This window comes from Ambystoma mexicanum, chromosome 2q (assembly GCF_040938575.1).
Source record: "Ambystoma mexicanum isolate Mex_15411 chromosome 2q, UKY_AmexF1_1, whole genome shotgun sequence".
NCBI lineage: Eukaryota > Metazoa > Chordata > Amphibia > Caudata > Ambystomatidae > Ambystoma > Ambystoma mexicanum.
Genome location: NC_090924.1, coordinates 1,421,000,295 through 1,421,023,568, shown reverse-complemented (window position 1 = coordinate 1,421,023,568; position 23,274 = coordinate 1,421,000,295). Strand labels below are relative to the sequence as shown.

General features: G+C 47.1%; 1 protein-coding gene across 4 annotated transcripts in view; it reads right to left on the bottom strand.

Moving 5' to 3' along the window:
* The window catches only part of LOC138570210 (Krueppel-like factor 5), a 141,886-nt gene that overhangs the window by 109,742 nt on the left and 8,870 nt on the right, over positions 1-23,274 (bottom strand). The window lies entirely within an intron of this gene.

Sequence of the window (23,274 nt, the reverse complement as noted above, 5' to 3'; positions counted from 1 at the left end):
TATGCTAAAATGCTTAATAGCAGCCCGGCAGGGGCCGGCTTAAAACCGAAGAAAGGCGGTCATCACAGATGTGGGACAAGGAAGGGCCTCATTGAAGGGCCTGGAGAAAGGCTGTTGATGCTCCTCACTAAAAACAAACAAGAGACAGACCCCAAACAGATCAGCACAGGCCCTAGGGTTGTGCTTTTCCAGAGAAAATATAGCTGCAAACAAGTGAAAACTCTGGTGGGCTTGCTCACGCCAGACAGAACTCGTAGAATGACCACAAAACACCCAGAGAGACACGACCACACCATTACCACGGCTCTCGCGGTTATGGCTCTTTATTTCGAAACACCCAATGGTGACCCCACTCCCATTTTAAAATGCACCTCCTAATCCATCGGGCCTTGCTCATGAAGGGGTGTTGCTCAGGCCTGAGCCACCCATTTTCTCTCAATGTTGATCTCACCCCTTTTGGTGCAGTGGGCACCCTGCTGCACTCCTTTTTGGCCCAAACGACATGGTGTTGACCGGGAGCAAATGTCCTTCATTGACAGTGCTTTAAGTGAGATTTGGGGCTTCTGGAGTGGGGATGTGGTCAAAATGTACTGGGCATGGCCTAAAGGAGGGGTACTTGGCTTCGGCAAGGGCCTCCAGCCCCAGAGAACACCTCATGGGGCCCTGCCAACATTTTAGCTCAGCATTGTTTTAGGTGGCATGTCTGCACACTGTAAATACATCACCCTCTGATTCAGTTTCTAAATGAATTGCTACCTAGAAATAAATCCTGTTTCCAGGTGGTTTATAAGTGGCCCAATCAGTGAGTAGAGCACCTTCACTCTGCTCTGTGTTATTCTCACGTGTTCGGACTGCAGTCTGCCGATGGGCAGTGACCGCGCAGCATTGATAAAATCAGAGACATATTGAGACATGTATCACCGATTAAAAGTTAAATAACATATACCATTCTGTATGCATGCCTGGCATATCGCAGCTGACTATCCTTAGAATGTCATATAGGCATGGTCATTCTGTTATATGACCTGGCAAGAGAACATGTGTTGACTGTATCCCTGACTTATATGACTTTTTGTACATTTAATTTGCAGGTGACTTCTTGTAAATTACAGCAGAGCTCTCAACAGTAGACAGTTGCCCTTGGGGTTTATGCACTGATTTCTACTAGCTCCCTTTACTCCTATAGCACGGTGTGCCAGAGAATATAGCTGAGTCCCATGAAAGATGTGAGCTGTCACATAGCATCTGGCTTTACAATTCATACCGGACCTCAACACGTTTCACACTTCAGCTTCTACAGCATCACTACACTAGGCCTCTCTGCTAATTATTGAATAGATGATGTAATTGCAATTAACTATATGCATGCAATGGAATGCTCCATTTCTCATGTGTGTTCATACTAGGGCCATTCAATCTAGAGTGCTTTGAAGCCATACCAAATGGCAGGAGACACTATACAAATATAAAGTAACATAACACACATACATACATACATTGAAACACTTGTCTATAGGCGCGTTATAAATGCCTTATAATATCATATCATATCATGGATGGCTGATCCCTATCAGCAACATATGTCCAATATACATAGAGGCATAAATACATACACACTTGCATACATACGTGGGTGTTTGTGCCTTCTTAGTAATGATTGTCCAATATTCATGAACGTACATGGGTGGCCGATCATTCTCAGCCATCAATGTGATTTTGTTGTCACCTACCATGCAGGTCTTGAAAAGAAAAGAACCCTCCCGCATTTGTGTGGATCTGAGACTTTTGTCAGTAATGGGCCTTTTTTGAGGGCCTTTATTTATGATTGCTTATCAGACTGGGTCCACCTAGTGAAGATGTGTTACCTGATACACATATTATAATCTGTACACCTTTTGTCTCTTCTCTCCTGTTTCTGTTTTCAACCTCTTTGTGTCTGCAAAGCCAGAATGTTCCATTCAGCATAGCATTTGGTGGAACTGGTTCTGCTGTGCTGACCTTTTCTCTTTAACAGTGGGAAACAAAACAAAAGCACAGATCTTGGTGTGATGGCTGGGGCTCTGCGGAGGTTTCATTGAGGGAGTAAACATTCTGCAATGAATGTCTGATCAGATATAAGAAACGGTGGGACGGGAAACAATGCAGCCTAGAAGAGACGAGAAGAGGAGGTGGTAGGAACTGGACGTAACAAAGTGCTGTTCAGTGTGCATCTCTCCATGTTTAACACTAGATGTTACATAGTGCATCTCACCCACGGTAATACAACACGTTCAATTGTGGCTCTCGCCCAGTACAAACCAAAACTACACAATGTGCATTTCACACAGTGTAACACAACACTGTACCTGGTACATCTCACCTATTGTAAAACAATACACATGGTGGATCTCACCCAGTGTAACACAAGAAAATATACGATGCACCACATCAACTGGAACACAACAAGATGCAATGCATCAACTGGAACACAACAAGATGCAAAGTGCATCCCACCCACTGCAACACAAGGTTGTATAACATACATCTTACCCAGTGTAACACAACATGGTACATGGTGAAGTTCACTAACTATAATACAACACGGCACAATGTATCTCTCAGTGTAGCACAGCAGTGCACATAGTGCATGTCAGCCAATGTAACACAACACTGCATACTGTGCACCTCACCCAGTGAATCATAGCACTGGCCAGTGTGCATCTCAACCATCATAACACAACAGTGTACAATGTGTAACTCACCTAGTACAAACACATACTGCACAGTGTGAGTCCCACCAAGTGGAACAAAACACTGTAAAATGCACATCTCAGCTGCTGTAACACCCACTGTCTCCCCGCATTATCTCACAGTCCAATAAGAAGCATATGGGCACATTTCTATAATCTTTGCCCAGGTACCTGTCACACCCTAGTAATATATGAACTCTTGCATCCAAGAGAAGACATGTAGAAGCAGGCAGATCCCCTGTGACTAAGGGAAGCAATATCAGCAGTAGTGTAAGAGAGAAAGAGCAAGAAACAGGACTTTTCCACATGTTCACTGTTTCGAGAACAGGTTACCAGTGCAGATGTGACTGCCCCCCATCCCATGCTTCAGGAACAGCTCTACTCCTCAAAGGACATCTTGCCATTTGCTGATCTCGCCACTCAATCCCATTTCTGCCCCATTAGAGTTGCCCCTTTCCCTGCTCCATTTACCCATCCCAGGTCCTTTGCTAGGCCTTCGCCTGTCTTGTAAACCCCTCTGTACTGCTCTCTGTTGCTTCCAAGCTAGGTTGACACTTTATAAATTCCTCCCACACATATAAGATGTGATAGTTCATGTATGGACGGTCTCCTGTACCCAGGGAACATCTCTGGTGGTCTTTCCTGCATCACCCGCACCCAGCGCCAACATAGTGCCCCGTTTTCTGGCAGCACCTCTGAACTTTCCAACCAGCACCTCTTTCATTTTGCTTAGTCACCCAAGTGACACGGGAATGCCCAGATGTGGGTCCCATAACTGCTGGGTCTACAGACCCACGCTACACCTCGCTGACAACACCCAATGAGGCCGAAACATGTCTGGGAATGCTTGCCGTCATCGTGCAGAAGGTGTGTGATTTAGCAGTTTGGGTCGGACTTCCCCTTTGGGTTGGAACCAAGCCTGATTTTCATATGGCCTTTCTTTTCAACCCAACTAAATGAAATAATATTGTCTGGGCTGAAATAATTCTGTCTGGCCTGTGAGCCCCCTCTCCATGCGGTACATCTCTGGGGCCCCTATTGCCCCTCTGCAGGGACAGCTTTGTCCCCACCTTGCTTTTGTGTCTGCTCCAGTTGTCCACATGAATACCCTTTGTCCACTTTAATCTCTGGAGATTCATACGTCCTGTTTAATGAAAGATTGCTAACTGGCTTCCATCCCAGTTATTGTGTGAGTCCCTTGGAGAAATATTCTATAACTTGCTGGTTCTTGGCTTGGCTGCATTACTTCTTCATTGGTGAGAGGTCGTTTTGTTCATGGACATGGCGGTTGGACACTTGCCTTGCCTTGTCCTGCTGTGGCTTCTCTGCACCGATTTTTCAGCGTGGGATGTTGGTTGTTGCCCATCTCTGAGGCTTGGTGCTTCCACGGCATTGAACACTATATTCAATATCCCTATGTTCCCTGTTGTGGTCCCCGTAGCTCCCTTTGAGGTGGTTCACAGAATGAATTGTCCTCTCATCCTGGCGGCCCTGCACTGAAGTTTCAGAGTTTGGTTCTCAGTGGGCACCAACCGCTGCCAGGGAGAAGGAAGCCAGTCCTCCATTGAAAGCCAAACCATCTCTCTTTGATGGGAGTTCAGGGCTTGTCAACTGGCTTCTCTAGATGGAGACCTTTTGGAAGGTGTCCTCCTGAAGCCAATACAATCTTGGCAAATTGATCCCTTGAACATTGTTTTGGGCATATTCAGTGGGCACAGCTATTTCTCTGGCAGGCGGCTCTGATAAGAGTCATGTTCATGGGTGGCACCAGTCGCTGGTTTCTTAATGTATCTGCAAACCCTGGAGCAGGGTAATATGGGTCCCTTGTGCAGGACCTTGGTAAGTGTTTCATGGAATGGGTTCAGTACGTTGGGCATGATGGTGCATGGGGACACATTTATCCACCATATCTGGTGTATATCTCCGTCCCGGTTGGAGTGTACTGCACACTAATTGCCCCGCGATTGGTCGGTTAGAGAAGGTAATCTGCTGTTGCTTTCTCTTCGGGTAGAAGGTCTTTTGTGCATCTCTAATCATTCATTTTCGTTATTTGATGCCATGGCCAGAATTCCGCTCCAATGCTGTTCCCTGGCAGGAATTCTAGATTCCTTCCGCAGGCAGGTGATGCCCATAGAAGGTGCATGTGAAGTTTAATGTCGCTGATAAGGTTTTCTATAAATTCATTTCCTGGCTGATGTCCAGTAAATTGATCTGGTATGTAATATTGTACATGAATTCCAAAGTTAAAATTTACGAAATAATTTCCTAAACAATGCTCTGTGTTTTGATCGATTTCCCCTATGCCTTTCTTGACCGTGTTGGGCGTGGGGGAGTTGGATTTGACTCTCCCAGTGGAGAGTCTTGCACGTCTATTTGGCATGCATGATATCATTAGTATGGGGTATAGGGTCAGCGACTCTGTCACTTCCCACGTCACCACCCAGGGCTCACCCACTGTCTGAATGATTCCAAGATGGCGGCCAGACTGTTTCAGAAGTCTTCTGATGTCACTAAGTCTTTGCGCCCCCTCCGAATCATTATCACTGTAGGTTACGGCTACAAGTAGGGCCGCCCACAAATATCCAATGAAGGATCTTTCAGTACTACAAATTAATTCATTTTTTGTTTACTTTTTAAAACTATTTAATGAGCCCACTCCTCCAGGCCCACTAGAACACATTACACCGACAGACTACTGATCCCAAAGTCAAACGTGCTAAAGCAGGAGGAGCAAGCTTCCCTTTAATAGCGGCCGAACATTGGAACTCACTGCCCGCTTCGCTCAGAGCTGAACCCTCCCATGGAGCATTCCGCAAAGCACTTAAAACATGGCTGTTCAAATAAGACCACTCGGTATTGTGTACTGCCTCATGCCAACTGCAACTGCATGTATATACCATGTATTATAGGCCTGCGATTCCTGTAATAGCGCCACGATGCCCCTGTGCTGCTGCACGCTTTATAAATGAATGCAATTACAAAAATATAAAAATTGTAAAAAAGAAAATTTTAAACAAGAATATGAGATCTTTTGTAAATTAAAAGAAACTGTCAGAGCAAATGAAAAACAGCATCAGAGCAGTAGAAAATGGACCAGTAGGAACAGTAGGACAGCGGTCGAGCCCAAGATTTCGGAAAATAAAAATCTTTTTAGCTCTTTCTGAAAGATCAGCAGACATGTCCCGAGGTGCAGGGGTGCGGATCGAGAATTGCAATATTGACAGGATTTTGGAAGGAAAAACTGGGGTTCAGCTAAAAGATGCTGTTTTGTCTCTGGAATCGTGTGCCGGGCTAGGACTTGCTCCCCCAGGAGGACCTACTTTTATCGCTTGCAACAAAGGTTGTGGAAGCCAGTAGGCTTTCAAGGTGACACAGCCCAATTTTGATGTTATCTAAGACTCACATAGGATAGTGGTAATGTGTACTCACCTTCACGCGTAAACTGACACATTTTAGGAGTCCAGTCAGAAGCGTTTTGCCACCAGCAATAAGCAAAAACTTTAGTGATAGGATGCTTATGTGGAAGGAGTGTTATAGAAGGAAAGGTTTCATGTGGCGATGACGAGAGTTAACTGTGTGCTGGGACGTTGTAGCGATATCTGCTCAGAGAGCGAGAGTGATGTCACAGAGTGTTCAAAGAGAGAGTTTAGAGGACAGCAATAACCAAGGGAACAATCAAAGTGCCAAGACTGGACTAGAGTCTGAATTCCCAGTCAGTCCATATGCAAGTTGGACAATGTTATGGACAGTATGGACTTCAAGAGTACTCCTCCACACACTGGTAGAGGGGCGTTCTGGAGGGTTCCTAATGAACGCACAGTCTATCACAATAGGTTAGCTGAAACTCAGCCAAGACCAAGCGTGAGGACCAAGTGGAGAGTCATCATTTCAAAGATGGCTGAAAGACGAAATAACATGAGCAAGCAAGAGCACCGATCCCAGGATAGCTCACGGTCAACGTGCTCGCCTTGGAAGCAAGACGACACTGAGCACCAGAAGTTCGATCTCCGGGTCCGCGCTTAGAAACCTCTGGGTATTAAGCGCTTTATAAATAACCTATCATATCATATTGTATCCCAAGTCATCTGAAGGAACTCTTTGCCCACTTGGAGAGTGGCCCGCTCACTGCCACAACAAGACCACAATCCAGATCGGTAGGATCTGAGAAGATCAAATTGATTGATGCAGGTTTGATGTGGTGGATCACAACATTATCACTGATCCGCAGGAACAGAAAACTGGTTGTGGGTTGAATATTGCCCAAAACAGCATAGAGTTGTTTAACAATGTGAGGATTGGATCTTTTTTTTTTTTAAAGGATAGATAGATGCCTTTAAAAGTGGAGAGATTGACAATAATCTGGAGAGAGGCAAGTGACTGCCAGGAGAGTTGTTAATTTGACTGGAACACAATCTGCATAGTAGCATGAGAGGTCTAGGAGTCAAATCGCATCGAAAGATTCATCAGGCAGCTTTTAGCTGGCTTTTAGGCAGCATAGACTGGTACTGCTCCTTAATGGACCCCTTTAAAGAAATCACAAATAAGTAAATAAAATAAGTTATGGAGTTTTCGGACATGAATCTTGTTGACCTTTGGTTGGCTGGAAAAGGTCATATGGCCATCAATCCCACAGCAAAAGGGAGCCCTGCAGTCATTTCATGAAGTGGTGGTTGAGTTATGTCATTCCCAGAGGCATCCCCTCAGAATGTGTAGATTTTACCCTCGTGACTCTACACCTTGAGACCGAAAAAACAGAAGGCAAGAGTTCAAGCCATTCCCCCTGTTCCCAAGGGCTCAGGTTCGGAGGGAACATTCCCCCCAAACCTGGCCGACCTTGGGAGCTACATATTAAGAAGGCCCCATTCACTCGCCATCCTGGTGTAAATAAATGTGGTCTATAGAGGGGTAAGGCAGACGCCCCCCAGTCAGGAGTCTAATCTGTGACCTGCAGGTCACAAACACAAGGTGGTTCAACTATCTGAGCTATTGTTACCAGTTAGGCGATGGTGTGTGACCCAACTGAGTGTTCCTGCGAGTCATTGTCCAGTTTATGCAAAGGTCATGGCCCCTCACAAAACTATAGGGCAGGGAGACACGTGAACATCCTTATCAAACAACTCAAATACTAGTTGATCAGAATAAAAAAATCTCTTTCCTTCTTTTTATGGGGGAGGCTGAGGTTTATCTGGTCTTAATTTCCTTCTGCCTTTGTCTGGGGTTTCTACAGGTGTTTACTGACCAGACACTTTGCCCAATGAAATATTGCAGTGCTCCCGAGGCAGGAGGTAGGTGTTCCCCCCTTCCTTGGTTGACGCACCCTTACTTTTCATCCCCACCCTGACCCACGAAGAAGAGTGTGGCCCCTGGAAGGCAACTACAACGTCAGAGAAATTCACCTTCAATACAACCACCAACAAACATGAAAGCAATATACAAAACAAATTATTCACCACAAACACAACACTGGCTACCTCCACCAACACAACACTGGCCACCTCCTTCAATGGAGCTCTGTAACCTGCAGTGTCGGACATCCTTCTAGTGATATCATAAGTCAGGACCCACACTCAAAATCCACGTCTTCACCACCAACACAACACTGGCCACCTCCATCAAGAGACCGCTAAAGCCAGCAGTGTCGGACATCCTTTAAGGTGATATCAAAAGTCAGGACCTGCACTCAAAATCCACATCTTCCCCACCAACACAAAACTGCCCACCTCCATCAAAAGGAGCTCTGCAACCTGCAGCGTCGGCCATCCTTCAAGGTGATATTGAAAGTCAAGAACTGCACTCAAAATCCACGTCTTCACCACCAACACAACACTGGCCACATCCATCAAGGGAGCTCTGTAACCTGCAGTGGTAAATGCTAACCACAAGTCACCCGAGTAATACCCCCGCAGTCCTCTACAGTCAACAATGCGAAGCAAGTTCCCTCATTGGAAGACATGTTCTCAGTTTGCCCATTTCACAAAGGGGTTGGTGGGGTTGGATCAGGTTCTGAGAATAAGGATCCTGGAAAGAGGGGACATGTTTACACTAGGATCTGGGAATGGCCTGGGAGAGGTTCCTCACTGCACCCTGGTCCGGTTTAGGAGGCCACCATGCTGGCAGAGAGAATGATATAAAGTGCCCTTGGGAGCAGCCCTCATCTGCTCATTGGCTGTATCTATGCCCATCACCTAAGCTATCTATAGTTAGATGGTGGTCGCGGGACAGGTGAGCTGGGGAAGGAGGTTCGAGGGGGATCAGTGCGTGGTGATCAGTTGAGCCGGGCGATCGGCCAAGATGCATGAGGTATTCACTGTCATGACTTAACTACAAAGGATCTCTTGCAATTATGTATTCTCTATGGAGACCTTCCTGTGCTTTAGAAGTTGTAACTGAATTGTAATGTTTTTGATTATCTTTATGCTTTCAAATATGATGCATTTGCAGTTTTGTTGCTCGTTGAAATAAAGGTTTTAATGCAAAAATAAATATAAAAATGAGAAAAAAAGACAATTGTCTCAGACGATTAACCCTACCTGCTTAGAACCGACAGCCAATGAAATGGAAGCACTCTGTCGTCAAATGACACAACATTCAACAGAACCACACAACCACTGTCGCGGAATCCCCAGAAACCCGGCCGAGACAACCCACCACACCACGACCCCCACATTCTCACCCTCAACCGCCTCTGTGATCATCAGCTGTGCTCTGGCCATGTCTGCAGCGCACCAGGTTCACCTTGTACTCCAGGGTGTGTGGAACTGCGACCTGCCCATTGCCCACTCCATGAAACATCTATCCAGAGAAGCACCCTCCCAAGGCGCGTCACTGGTCATTGTCTCGGGAGGATAGCTCATGAGCAACGTGCTCGCCTTGGAAGCAAGACGATGCGGAGCAACACAGGTTCGATCCCCAGGTCCGCGCTTAGAAACCTCTGGGTATTAAGCGCGTTATAAATAACCTATTGTATCGTATCACCCTCCCAGGGAAGCAACTCGAGGAAGAAGCCCAACTCAGAGCACACCCTGTCGGTCACCCTCCTTCCTCCACGCCGGGGTGCGGCGGACTCATCACCACGGGTCAGGCCCTTCACGTGGAAGATGGGAGAGACTCATGCCTGCTGGTGAGGGCTGGTGAGGGCAGGTTCTAGCCCCTAACTTCCTCTCAACTAGTAGGTCTCCCTCCCTCCCTCCCCAGGCATTGCTCGTGTCTCTTGCACCACTAAAAAGACCCCTCTGCCCTCCATCATATAGCGGGTCCCCAGGGACTCATCTCACACTCCTCAGCTGATGGCACAGGCCTCCACCTCGGCCTCATCAACAAGCGTGTCTAGGTCTTAGAGACGCGGGGGACCCACATCCAGGCATCCAATAAAGTGAGACTAGGGACCCCCAAACTGTCTGAAAGCAGCAACAGCCCCTCCACGCGGAAACACAAGATGTTCAAGAACAAGGGCAACTCGCACCTTCAACCACCAAGCTTCCTCTTTTTCAGCAATCTAGCGCCTAGAAACCGTTCGGTTCAGTGTGTTTTGGTATGTTCCCATTCACACGGTGTGATCTTGGCCAAATCAGCGTTTCTCTCGCTGCCTGTCATCAAGAAGCTAGTCTTAATGCTTCTGGATTGAGAGAGTGAGTAGGGTGGGGGCCACTAAGGGGGCGGGGGGTAGACTTTTCTTTCGCTCATTTATCCAAGCATTTGCCCAATTCAGAGGGGGCAAAGCTTAGCAAGGTAGGTGAGGCGGCGACAATATTCCTGTTCGAATTGTAACTAACCGAGCCCGTCACTATAAGCGAACCAGCCCTGTATCCCGAGCTCGCATATTAAGAATTGAGATTGAGAGAACTAGTATTGTAGAAGAACTCACCCTATAACTGAACCCACACATTAAGAGGATCGGCCTTGATCCAGAGCAAGCCCTGCAACAGAACATGTGCTGGAGAAGAACTAGCCCTGTAACAGATCTGCATTCTAAGGCAAACGGCCCTATACCACAACCGGCCTTATAACAGAACCCATAAATTAAGAGGATCGGCTTTGATACAGAACAAGCACTGCAACAGAAACCACATTCTAAGGTAGCCAACACTGTTCAACAACGAGCCCAAGAAACTGTGTGATCAGAGGATGAACCCGCACCAGACCAGACCCTGTAACAGAACCAGCCCAGTGACAGAACCAGCCTTATAACTGAACCCGTACATTAAGAGAATGAGCCTGGCTACAGAAAACACGCTGTGGCAGAAACAGACCTGCAACAGGACCAGCCTTGCAACAGAGCCAGCCTTGCAACAGGGCCAGCCTTGCAATAGGGCCAGCCTTGCAACAGGGCCAGCCTTGTAACAAGGCCAGACTTGCAACATGGCCAGCCTTGCAATAGGGCCAGTCTTGCAACAGGGCCAGCCTTGTAACAAGGCCAGACTTGTAAAAAAAACAGCCTTGTAACAGGGCCAGCCTTGTAAGATAACCTGCACTGTAGCAGTAACAGCCCTCCATTAGAACCAGCACATTAAGATAACTGGTCCTATAGCAGAACCCAAACCATAACAGAAGCAGCACTATAGCAGAACCCGCACTGTAACAGAACACGTCTTTTAACAGGGCCAACCTTCTAATAGAATCAGCCTTGCAACAGGGCCAGCCATATAGCAGGGCCAGCCATGTAACAGGGCCAGTCTTGTAACAGGGCCAGTCTTGTAACAGGGCCAGGCTTCTAACAGGGCCAGGCTTCTAACAGGGCCAGCTTCTAACAGGGCCAGCTTCTAACAGGGCCAGCCTTGTAACAGGGCCAGCCTTGTAACAGGGCCAGCCTTGTAACAGGGCCAGCCTTGTAACAGGGCCAGCCTTGTAAGAGAACCTGCACTTTAGCAGTAACAGCTCTGCATCCTAAGCATCACATTAAGATAAGTGGCCTTGTAGCAGAATCCACACCGTAACAGAAACAGCCCTATAGCAGAACCCATGCCGTAACAGAACCAGCCCTATTGCAGAACCCACACAGTAACAGAACCAGTCCTATAGCAGAACCCTTGCAACAGGGCCAACCTTGTAACAGAATCAGCCTTGCAACAGGGCCAACCTTGTAACAGGGGCAGCCTTGCAACAGGGGCAGCCTTGCAACAGGGGCAGCCCTGTAACAGATACAACCCTTTAACAGAAACAGCCTTGCAACAATGCCAGCCTTGCAACACAGCCAGCCTTGTAAGAGAACTAGCCTTGCAACAGGGCCAGCCTTGTAACAAGGCCAACCTTGTAACAAAACCAGCCTTGCAACACGGCCAGCCTTGTAACAGAAACTTGCAACAGGGCCAGCATTGACAACAAAACCAGCCTTACAACAGGCCCAGTCTTGCAACAGGGCCAACCTTGTAACAGAACCAGCCTTGCGACAGGGCCAGCCTTGCGACATGGCCAGCCGTGTAACAGAAACAGCCTTGTAACAGAACCAGCCTTGTAACAGGACAGCCATGTAACAGGGCCAGCCTTGCAACTGAACCAGCCTTGCAAGAGAACCTGCACTGTAGCAGTAACAGCCCTGCATCAGAACTCGCACATTAAGATAACTGGCCCTGTAGCAGAACCCACACCAATACAGAAGCATCCCTATAGCAGAAACCAAACCCTAACAGAGGCAGCCCTATAGGAGAAACCCACACAATAACAGAACCAGTCCTATAGCAGAATCCACACAGTAACAGAACCATCCCGATAGCAGAACCCACACGGGAACAGAAGCAGCCTTATAGCAGAACCCATACCATAACAGAACTAGCCCCATAGCAGAATCCACACTGTAACAGAACCATTCCTATAGCAGAACCCACACTGTAAAAGAAGCAGTCCTAAAGCAGAACCCGCACCGTAACAGAATCAGCCCTATAGAAGGAACCCACACCATAACAGAACCCGCCCCATAGCAGAACCCACACTGTAACTGAAGCCGCCATACAGCAAAACCCACACAGTAACTGAACCATCCCTATAGCAGAACCCACACTGGAACAGAAGCAGTCCTATAGCAGAACCCAAACTGTAACAGAAGCAGCCCTGTAACAGGACGCACACCGTAACAGAACCAGCCCCATAGCAGAATCACACTGTAACAGAAGCAGCCCGACAGCAGAACCCATGCCATAACAGAACCAGCCCCATAGCAGAACCCAACCCATAACAGAAGCAGCCCTATAGCAGAACCTGAATCATAACACAAGCAGCCCCATAGCAGAACCCAAACTGTAACAGAAGCAGCCCGACAGCAGAACCCACGCCACAACAGAACCAGCCCCATAGCAGAACCCAACCTATAACAGTAGCAGCCCTATAGCAGAACCCACACAGTAACTGAACCATCCCTATAGCAGAACCCAAACTGTAACAGAAGCAGCCCTGTAACAGGACGCACACCGTAACAGAACCAGCCCCATAGCAGAATCCACACTGTAACAGAAGCAGCCCGACAGCAGAACCCACGCCATAACAGAACCAGCCACATAGCAGAACCCAACCCATAACAGAAGCAGCCCTATAGCAGAACCTGAATCATAACACAAGCAGCCCCATAGCAGAACCCAAACTGTAACAGAAACAGCCCTGTAGCAGAACCCACACCGTAACAGACCCAGCCCTGTAGCAGAACCCACACTGTAACAGAAGCAGCCCTAGAGCAGAACCCACATCATAACAGAACCAGCCCCATAGCAGAACCCACACAGTAACTGAACCATCCCTATAGCAGAACCCACACCGTAACAGAATCAGCCCTAAATCAGAACCCACACCGTAACAGAACCAGCCCCATAGCAGAATCCACACTGTAACAGAAGCAGACCGACAGCAGAACCCACGCCATAACAGAAGCAGCCCTATAGAAGAAACCCACACGTAACAGAAGCAGCCCTATATCAGAACCCACACCGTTACAGAACCAGCCCCATAGCAGAATCCACACTGTAACAGAAGCAGCCCTATAGCAGATCCCACACCATAACAGAAGCAGCCCTATAGAAGAAACCCACACGTAACAGAAGCAGCCCTATAGCAGAACTCACACCATAACAGAACCAGCCCCATAGCAGAATCCACACTGTAACAGAAGCAGCCCGACAGCAGCATCCACACAACAGAACCAGCCCCATAGCAGAACCCAACCCATAACAGAAGCAGCCCTGTAACAGGACGTACTCCATAAAAGAAGCAGCCCTGTAGCAGAACCCACACCATAACAGAGCCAGCCCTGTAGCAGAACCCACACCGTAACAGAGCCAGCCCTGTAACAGAACCCACACTGTAACAGAACCAGCCCCATAGCAGAACCCACACAGTAACAGAACCAGCCCTATAGCAGAACCCAAATTGCAACACAAGCCGCCCTACAGCAGAACTCACACTGTAACGCAAGCCGCCCTATAGCAGAACCCACACAGTAACAGAAGCAGCTGTATAGCAGAACCCACACTGTAACAGAAACAGCCCTATAGAGGAACCCACACCATAACAGAGACAGCCCTCTAGCAGAACCCACACCACAACAGAACCAGCCCCATAGCAGAACCCACACCATAACAGAATCAGCCCTATAGCAGAAAACACAATGTAAAATAAAGATGGCACAGAGCTTAGCAATAGAGTTACATCGCATTAATAGAATCCACTGTAACAGAACCAGCACCGTAACAGAACCAGCCTTGTAACAGACTTGTGTAACAATATCTGAACATTAATAGAACCAGTCTTATAACAGAACCTATGTGGCGACAGAACCAGCACACGAGGAGAACTGGTACTGTAGGGACAGAACCTACATCATAATAGAACCAGCCCTGTAACAGAAGTGGCCCTGTAATAGAACACACACTATAGCAGTACACACCCTGTAACAGAAGGTGCACATGAACAGTACCAACCCTTTAACAATAGTAACACCAAATTAGAACCTGCCTTGTAACAGAACAGGCCCTGTAAAAGAACCTGCACATTTAGGGAGCCAGCCCTGTAACAGACTCGCACCATAATTGAACCAGCAACTTAACAGAAAAAGCCCTGTAATAGACCCTGCACTGTAGCAGACCCCAGGCCTGTAACAGAACCCATCATACTAAGAGAATCACCACGGTAGAAGAACCAGTCTTATAAAAGTACCTGCAACAGGACCAGGGATGTAATTTCACCAAAATGCCAGGGGTAGCGGAAGTGACATCACATGCCCTTGACCTCTGATGACATCACAGGGAGTGATGACATTTGACCCTGAACCCTAGTGACAGCACAGGAAGTGATGGCACCCGTTTCACCCCTTGACAAAACGGGAAGTGGCATCACATAGCATTGTTCCTCAGTACACTAAGAAAAATATGGGTACGATATCACTGTAATATGATGTACATTTCATACAAGAATGGACCACCATATTTAGCTTTAATATCAGTGTTTATAGGTCTATATTACCAAAGTACTGTGAATGCAAGCAGACGTCCAACACAACAACCTGGACTAATGTACATCACTCGGACTGAACTATAAACAGACAGAGCATCTCGACGAGGCCGAACACCCCGAAAAAGCAGACATCCTGTACCTGCCAAGTGTCTGGCCACAGACTGGAAAATGCAACTGACCAACACAAGCCCAACCATAAAAACGATGGTCTGGAGGGTTGCCCAGAGCTGTGCCAGTGGTTATGAATGATTTGAAACCTTCCAGCCATCACCTTTCTGTTTTGCTTATCTGGTAAGTTACCCACATTTTCTTTTGTTAAATGGGAGATAGAGGGGATGGATGTGCTGCAGGTCACAGTAATAGCAGGTTTTTTTTTATTTTCAAATGTAAACAGCAGCAGCAGCAGCTCCATGACATCACCCCTAGAAAAGGCCTGTTTTATTATTTTCTTTTGTCCTTTAGCTCTTGCTTAATGCTAGCATCCTCTAGCTTCTAATCAGGGGAACAGGAGCTGAACCCATGTTACACTGTATTCTCTTGTTCCGAAAGCACGTGCTTTGCCTCTGAGCTATCCTTCCAAATATATATTGTTTTTTGCTTGAGGAAGAAACAGATGGTTTACTTCAAAGGCGGAGGGCAACCTCATGTAAATTAATGATCTCACCTGGAGTCTATCTACAGTGTGCCCGTGATGCAGGTCTGGCAGGTCACACAGTGCCCGGGCAGGATTGCTGGCAGACGCCACTGGGGCACAGCTGCCTCCTCACAGGCTCAGTGGCTCGCTGGATGTGCCAAGCAGACAATGAGAAACACTGATGAGATTTGCGTTCATGCTGTGCTGGCACTGAGTACTGCAGGCTGCTCTTACCCATTCCCTGCTAGCCAGACCTATCCCCCCATACCCTTTATTTTGCTACAGTACTTGGTATGAGCTGCTCAGACAGCCCACCTCTGAACCCATTCAGGCATTCTTCCCTAATTGACTGCAAACCTGTTAGTGTTGCTGGCTTCATAGATTTTCTTGCATCCCTGTTATTGCTCCAGCTAACGAGATCTAGATTCCAGGTTAAAAAAGCTGTGGCACATTTACCTGCATTTACAACCACCTTTTTCAGGTGCAACAACGGCATCTGCTCTTGGCACTGCCTCTTTTTCCAGTGGCCGAGGGGTCGCAAGGACAGGTCTAGGAGTAGCAGAGGAGGAGTCAGGGGTAGCAGTTGCTACTCCTGGCTACCCCGTCACACGTCCCTGAACAGGGCGTGTCTTAAAACAGATCTGTCCCTATAACGGAACTAGCCCTGCAACAGAATGCCCACATTAAGAAAACTGGCCCTGTTAGAGTACCCGCACTGTAATAGAAGCAGCCATTCCCTTAACAGAACCAATCTTCCCCGTAACACACCCCAGCCCTCTAACAGAATCACACATTAAGAGAACTAGTCCCATAAGAGAACCAATAAATGATGAGAACCAGCTTTCTAACAGAAATAGTCTTGTAATAGAGCCTGTGCTGTAGCACACCCCAGCCCTGTAACAGAATCACATATTAAGAGAGCTAGTCCTAAAATACAACCTAGAAATGATTAGCACCACACTTGTAACAGAACCAGCCTGATAATAGAACCTGCACTATAGCATTAACAATCCTGTAAGAGAACCTGCCCTGTAAATGGACTAGCCTGGTAACAGAACCTGCACTGTAGCAGTAACAATTCTGCAACAGCACCAGCCTGGTAACAGAACCTGCACTGTAGCAGTAACACTACTGTAACAGAACCAGTCCGGTAACAGAACCTGCACTGTAGCAGTAACAATACTGTAACAGAACCAGCCAGGTAACAGACCCTGCACTGTAGCTATAACAATACTGTAACAGAACCAGCCAGGCAGCAACACCTGCACTGTAGCAGTAACAATACTGTAGCAGAACCTGCACTGTAGCTATAACAATACTGTAACAGAACCAGTCCGGTAACAGAACCTGCACTGTAGCAGTAACAATACTGTAACAGACCCTGCACTGTAGCTTTAACAATACTGTAACAGAACCAGCCAGGTCACAGAACCTACAATGTAGCTGCAACAATACTGTAACAGAACCAGCCAGGTCACAGAACCTGCACTTTAGCGGTAACAATACTGGAACAGAACCTGCACTGTAGCTATAACAATACTGTAACAGAACCAGCCAGGCAGCAACACCTGCACTGTAGCAGTAACAATACTGTAGCAGAACCTGCACTGTAGCTATAACAATACTGTAACAGAACCAGCCTGGTAAAAGAACATGCACTGTAGCAGTAAGAACCCTGTAAGAGAACCTGCCCTGTAACAGAACCAGTCCGGTAACAGAACCTGCACTGTAGCAGTAACAATACTGTAACAGAACCAGCCAGGTAACAGACCCTGCACTGTAGCTTTAACAATACTGTAACAGAACCAGCCAGGTCACAGAACCTGCAATGTAGCTGCAACAATACTGTAACAGAACAAGCCAGGTAAGAGAACCTGCACTGTAGCAGTAACAATACTGTAACAGAACCAGCACTGTAGCTATAACAATACTGTAGCAGAATCTGCAATGTAGCTGTAACAGAACCAGCCCGGTAACAGAACCTGCACTGTAGCCGTTACAATACTTAAACAGAACCTGCCCAGTAACAGAACCTGCACTGTAGCAGTAACAATACTGTAACAGAACCAGCCAGGTAACAGAACCTGCACTGTAGCAGTTAACATACTGTAGCAGAACCTGCCCAGTAACAGAACCTGCACTGTAGCTGTAACAATACTGTAGCAGAACCTGTCCAATAACAGAACCTGCACTGTAGCAGTAACAATACTGTAACAGAACAAGCCAGGTAAGAGAACCTGCACTGTAGCAGTAACAATACTGTAACAGAACCAGCCAGGTAACAGAAACTGCACTGTAGCAGTAACAATACTGTAGCAGAACCTGCACTGTATCAGAACTTGCACTGTATCAGTATCAATCCTGTAAGAGAACATGTCCTGTAAAATGCACCACGTGTCCCTCAATGTATGCAAACATTCTCCCATTGGAACTACTCAGTGTGTCTAAAAAAAAGTCACAAATTGGTGTTTACAAAGTTCTCCGAGCGCGGGCCTACTTCCTATCCAGTGGGGCCCAGGGCCACCCAGCAGCGCGCCAGACCACGGGCCGCTATTGGAAAGGAATGCCTGCACCCTTCCACTTGCCGGGCAGCTGCCCGCGGGGAGCACCCGAGCGGGAGAAGGTTCTAGAAGGCATCCCCTTTTGGCAGACGTCCATTTCACATCCTTCTTTTCCAGGAAGGGGCACGCTAGTTATCGGTGTTGGGAATACTTGGATGTCTTTTGCAGAAACTGTTTCTTGGCTGACCCCCTGAGCGCCACTGCGTTTACACGTGTAAGGCTGGAGGCACGTGACCCGCGGAGACGAGTGGTATGTATTGACCAAGCGCGTTCTATTAACCATCACAACAAAGCGGTTTATAATACGCGCTGAACCACGGATGACCCGCCGTTAATTGAAAAACTGTAACACGAGCGTTACGTTACAGGATCGGACGTTTCAAAATCCTACTGGAAAATTCCTCTGCGAGCTCATCTTCCCTGCATCCCAAACTGAAAGGTCTCTTTGAGTCACAGAAAACGTTATGCACGAGCCTAAGGGCCCGATTCTTGGAATTATTTGCACGGGTTCAAAGTGGCTTTGCACTGCTGAAAGGTGACTTTGCACTGCCGACACAAACTCTGACTCATGGAACGGTGCAACGTGTATTTTTGCAGTGCAAAGTCAGTGCAAATCCTTTTTGCAGTCCAAAATGACTTTGCACTGATTGCACTGCAAAAATGCACTTTGCACAGTTCCATGAATACACGGGTTGTGTCGGTATTGCAAAGTCACTTTTCATCGAGCGGTGCAAAGTCACTTTTCAGCAGTGCAAAAGTCACTTTGAATCATGCAAACAATTCCATGATTCGGGCCCTAAGAGTCCTCTTCAAAATGCTCTCGTGTTCCTGCGATGGAGGCAGGGGTGATGTCTCGAAAAAACGCATGTGCACATCTATTTGCACAAGTTGGTACTATTTTGCTAGGAAATCGTTAAGCGCTCTATTGCCTGCATTTATTTATTCCTTTTAATTTGTTGAAGGCGCCGCATGCCCGTAGGGCACAGTGCGTAAAGGGAGACAGAGACGGGACGAAACACCAAAAGCAGGGCGGGGTCAGGCACGGGGGAGGGGAGATAGGAAGGTAAAAGGCCTGAATCCGCCTGGTTTAAGGTTGAACAGGCAAGTCTCGGTCATTATTTATTTATTTTGATTGTGGCTTCGTGGCGCTGGTAGACCCGATTATGTTGCACGTTATGAATTCCTAACGCTGGTGCCATTTCTTTCATGCTGCTTCTTTCCAAACTCCACACTGTACTTCAATTCCACTTTAAATCACTTTCCTGGCAGTGGTGCACCCAAAATACTGTAGCAAATGCAGTGATTTTTCGTACATTAAGGGATCCATAGACACGCTTCACAGTAGAAGGCTACCAGGGTAGCTCAGGAGGTTGAGTGACACTTGCTGAGATGTTATTTATTAAAAACAAGTTTTAATCATATGACTTTTTGCAATTCCTCATAAAAAAACAAGTGCTATAAAATGTTTTTGCCATGGCATGGGTTGGGCTGGTCGCTTGCTTATATACAGGGTGGAGGTGGCGGCATTTCTGCCCCTGTAGTGAGAATCAAAAGTTGGCACCATGAACCCACAGTTTGATTTCCTAATAACTGCTGTCAGCACAACAGAAACCTTTATTTGTGATTAAGCACTTTGACAAGCATATAACATCTTTATAAATATAACCTGTCATAAAACACAAAGGAAGGGGCACAACAACTACAGGGTATTTGTTCGGAAGTCCAACCAAAAAAAAAAAAGAAATTCAGAGAAAACTAGTGAATATAAGTTTAAGCAACATTTATGAATGTGGAAATGTAAGATGCACGTTTGGAAAAACAATAGTGCGGCCAGCAGGTAGAAATCCTACTTTTAAAAGTGATGCCCTGTACCCCAGGGATGGTCATGGCCCATTAATTCTTGTGGTGACCCTTCCAGGACAGAAGAAAGAAACAGGCTGAGCAGATAAAGCGCCTGAAAACGACGGCTGGCAGTAAGGAGCACGGAGCAGATTAGATCACCGAGCCCGCAGCTTCCCTCAGGGAAGCCTTGCCAGGGCTGAGGCCGGCCTGTCCCGAGATCCGGCCACACATCCGATGCCGGATCTGGGTCCCTCCAAGAGCCGGCCCATTGGCCAGCGCTGCGTATAGAGGAATGCAGGCTTCCGTTAGCGTCCTAGGAAGGCTGGCCTTTCCTGAAGCGAGTGCCACTGGAGTGCACCAAGAAACGCCCGATAGGAAGGGCAGCCCGGGTGCCTCGGCCCTCATGAGCGTGCTGGGGAACCTTGGCCCCTGCTAGCCTGGGAGGGTGCCTTGTACCTCATTGGGCAAGAAAACGCGCCAGCTCACACAGGGATACGAAGTGGAAATGTTGTCTAAGGAGGGGAGAGGCTGTTTAGAAAAATTAGAGGGCTGTTTAGTTCCCACCCCTGGGAATACACACCCACCACCATTAGGACAATGCCCAATGCTCCGACCACGCCCCTTGATAGCCCCTCCCCGTTCCTCGTCCCACTAGAAACATGCCAAAAGCGTGTGCTCGGCTCCCATAAGATCGTGGCGGCCTTCAAGTACTCAACCACGTGCTGAGAAGCAACATTGCAACATACGATACGGGCCCTATGTGACCCCACCCCCCCTTTCTAGCTTGCGAAGATCACAAAACAAGGCCTGGAGCGGTGAAGAGGATTGTGGGAGGGCCTGCTGTCATGGCAACCTCCCTCTTGCGCAAAGGCATTACTTCACATCCATAAAGCCGCTCATGGGAACATTCCATGATAAGGACATATCTCCTAACTGCCAGCAGGCCACGCCCACTGGAAACCGTCTCTGCTGTGAAACAGACACGAGATCCCTGCCCTAGCCCACCTTCCATTCCTCTAGGAACATGGCGTCCACAGGAAGGACCCGGCCACGGACAGCTGTCATCAACGAACTTGAACCGGAAGCACTCATTCATGCAGACACAGTGCACGTGGCCACAGCCTGCCCATCCAAGTGCATACGCAGTGATTTATGAAAGGTCAGGGTTTACAAAGGGATATTCCTATGTAAACTAAGCAGTGACCGTTTCCTATTCAGCAGGCACAGACTAGTGCACGCGCCCTAAACCCGCTCTGCCCATTGGAAGCTTCATTGATACCAGAGCCAGGCTTCCATATAGACTCAGGGGTAATCACAGAGAGGCCACGCAGTGATCCTTTCCTGTACGAGAACTTTCTTCTGATGAAAACCTCTCCTGCTCCTGTACATCAGACACAGTATAAGAGTCCCCAGCCCGCTCTGTCCATTGGAAGCATCAGCGGTACACGATCAGGGCTTCCATAGGGATATATCCCAGCCGAGCCCCAGTAGGGTCTGGTCACCAAGCGGCGATTCTTTCCTATACATGAGCTGTTTTCCGATGAACAAATCTCCAGACTCCGATACAGCAGACGCAGCACACATGTCCTAAGCATGCTCTGCCCATTGGAAGCATCATTGACACACGATCGGGGTTTCCATAGGGATATCCCAGATGAGACCTGGTACGAGCATGGTTGCTGGTACAAGAATAAACTTCAAATGAATGCATCTCCATGCTCCTGGAATCGCCCACTCTATGCACATTATTTAGAAAAATTGCGAATCCACAGATATTGGAACATTTCCCTGCTCTGTCGCCGTTTTCCTGATAGAAAGAAGCCCCGGTTATCAGATATGAGATTTTCCCAAACTCTGGAAATCCTTGGAGGGAATTCCAGTTTTAAGAACTCATGCCACCCTGATACAATTCAATATTTCTGCACCCATATCATTGTGTTAGCTATGCAGATCGAGCTTATTACTGTCAATATAAAAAGCACATTTTCCTTCTTATAGGATCACCCCCTCGAAACCCTCAGAATCCCATTTCTATGGCAGGAATTCCATTTAGAAGAAGTTTAGTTGATATAGTGAAACTTCTCCAAGATCCTGCCAGCACTTCCAGCAGGGACGCCAGGTAAGAGGCATACATATCTATTTTTCTCCCTAAAATGAGGACTCTAGTCCCAATAGAGAAAATCGGGAGTAACAGGTACTGCAGGCATGTGCCTGGACCTTTGTGCCGCCGCAGGCAATCTGCTTAGCCCAGCGCCTTCCACAAAGAGCATCTCCGTTATAGTGAAGTCAAATAATTAGACACAATAGTTCTGTTCATCTATGGGAACCGCTAGCTAAAAGGAATGTTTGGATTAAAACAAAAACACATCTTTTTTCAATTAAAATATATTTCTAGTTGTTAAAAAATGCAATACTGTATCTTGAAAACAATTCTATTACTCCCTAAAACTAATGTTACTCCAACCTAAGCTTGAGGAGTTCCTTCTTGCCTAACTGGTGAGTCGAGCAGAATTCCATGTTTGAGAAACATCAGACTTGCGAGTTGTCGCTTGACTCTTAGGCCCTTCGCATTCATGCCTGAATTTAACACTTGATTGCTCTTTGCCTAATATTTAGCTGAAAAGTTATTTGGAAAAAGATCATATTGATTTCTGCACGCCTTGGCACCTGGGAACTGTACAGAGGGGGCTACTGGTCTAAAACTAAATTGAAAACTTTGCTGTTGGAACAGAATTTCGCTTGACTCACAATTGTACACTATAGATGACAAGATAACAAGAACAGGTGTATTAGATATATAAACACTAATGTTCACACGCATTTTGTAGATTTATTATCAATAATCATCTCCCTTGATAAAAAATTGAATGCCCTGAATAAGTCTGTGCTAAAGAAATGAAGCGCCAATTTAGCCGAAACATAAGTTGTCAATAAAGAAAAAAACAGTACCCGAAAAAACTTAAACCTGATTTAGGTGTATCTATTGGACAGTCATGGTGGAATAATCAGGTTGGCACACGACCAAATGATGCGCGTCAGGATTATATTGAGGTGAAACCTATCTTGTATTTTTGCA